This window comes from Cebus imitator, unplaced genomic scaffold (genome assembly GCF_001604975.1).
Source record: "Cebus imitator isolate Cc_AM_T3 unplaced genomic scaffold, Cebus_imitator-1.0 Scaffold339, whole genome shotgun sequence".
Taxonomy (NCBI): Eukaryota; Metazoa; Chordata; class Mammalia; order Primates; family Cebidae; genus Cebus; species Cebus imitator.
The window spans coordinates 941,093-942,534 of record NW_016107654.1 but is presented as its reverse complement, the minus strand read 5'-3'; the positions used below and the strand labels follow the sequence as shown (position 1 = coordinate 942,534).

General features: G+C 59.6%; 2 protein-coding genes across 2 annotated transcripts in view; both read left to right on the top strand.

Moving 5' to 3' along the window:
- Nucleotides 1-1,442, top strand: part of C8G (complement C8 gamma chain) — a 618,926-nt gene that overhangs the window by 312,510 nt on the left and 304,974 nt on the right. The window lies entirely within an intron of this gene.
- NELFB (negative elongation factor complex member B) overlaps nucleotides 1-1,442 on the top strand; it is a 19,885-nt gene that overhangs the window by 12,390 nt on the left and 6,053 nt on the right. The window lies entirely within an intron of this gene.

The window sequence follows — 1,442 nt, the reverse complement described above, 5'->3', positions numbered from 1 at the left end:
CCTGACTGCCGGGGCTGGGTGAGGAGTCCTGACTGCCGGGGCTGGGTGAGCGCTGACTGGTGGTGCCTGGCACGCCCTCCCTGTGGCAGCTGCCATGTGTGACCCTGCCCAGGTGCAGTCCCAGGCCCCCAGGAGCTGCCTCTCCCCAGCTCACCTCCGACTTTCCTAGATTTGTTTTCACTTTTTTTTTGAGGCAGAGCCTCACTCTTTCGCCCAGGCTGGAGTGCAGTGGCACAGTCTTGGCTCACTGCAGTGTCAGGCTCCCGGGTTCCTCAGCCTCCTGAGTTGCTGGGATTACAGGTGCCCGCCACCACACCCGGCAAACTGTTGTACTTTTGGTAGAGACGGGGCTTTACCATATTGGTCAAGCTGGTCTCCAACTCCTGACCTTGCGATCCACCTGCCTTGGCCTCCCAAAGTGCTGGGATTACAGATGTGAGCGTCCGCGCCCGGCCCTGCTTTCACGTACATTTTTGTCTGCAATGTGTTTTACTAGGGAAGGGAGAAGAGTTCAACTTTGTACTTTCCAACAAAAAGGTGACGCAAGTGCCGTCTTTATTTTATCCAGACTGGCAAGGGGCGTGGGGCCCCTTGGTGCTCAGAGGATAGAGCGAGGGGGAGGCAGGGAGAGTGCCTGCCTCAGTTCCCCACCCCAGGTGGTGACAGGCCCTCTTCCCCCTGGGAGCCTCCGGGGGGAGGGTTGTTGCAAGCTAGGAAGAAGAGGACTGGTCCAAATGGCCACCTTCAGGAGTAGAGCTGCAGGTCCCGTGGGGGAGATGCGGCCACTCTGGCCGTGTGGTCCCCACTGCGGCTGCGACGCGGACCCTGGGCCCTTCCCTGCTGACTCGGGCCTTGTCTGGGGTTTGCCGTCTTAGCGTACCTTGTGTTGCTCTAACAGAGACTCCAGACAGAGCAATTTAGAAAGAGCCGGGATGGCTGGGCGCAGTGGCTCAGGCCTGAAATCCCAGCACTTTCAGAGGCCAACACAGGCGAATCACGAGGTCAGGAGTTGGAGACCAGCCTGGCCAACGTGGTGAAACCTCATGTACCAAAAAAATACAAAAATGAGCCGGGCACCGTGGCAGGTGCCTGTAGTCGCAGCCACTTGGGAGGCAGGAGAATCGCTTGAACCGGGAGGCGGAGGCTGCTGTGAGCCGAGATCGCACCACTGCACTCCAGCCTGAGCGACAGAGCGGGACTGTCTCGGGAAAAAAAGCAGGGACTCCTCACGTTCTGCAGGCTGCGAAGTCCAGGGTCTGCGTCTGGCAGGGGCATTTTCCTGCGTCATCCCATGGGGTGGGCAGGCAAGAGCGCACGGGCAGGGGAGGCAGCCAGACACAGAGCCAGCCAGAGAGGGGAGACGCAGACCCGGATCAGAGACACAGAGGAGAGACAGACGAGAGACAGAGACACAGAGGAGAGACAGAGACACAGATGAGAGA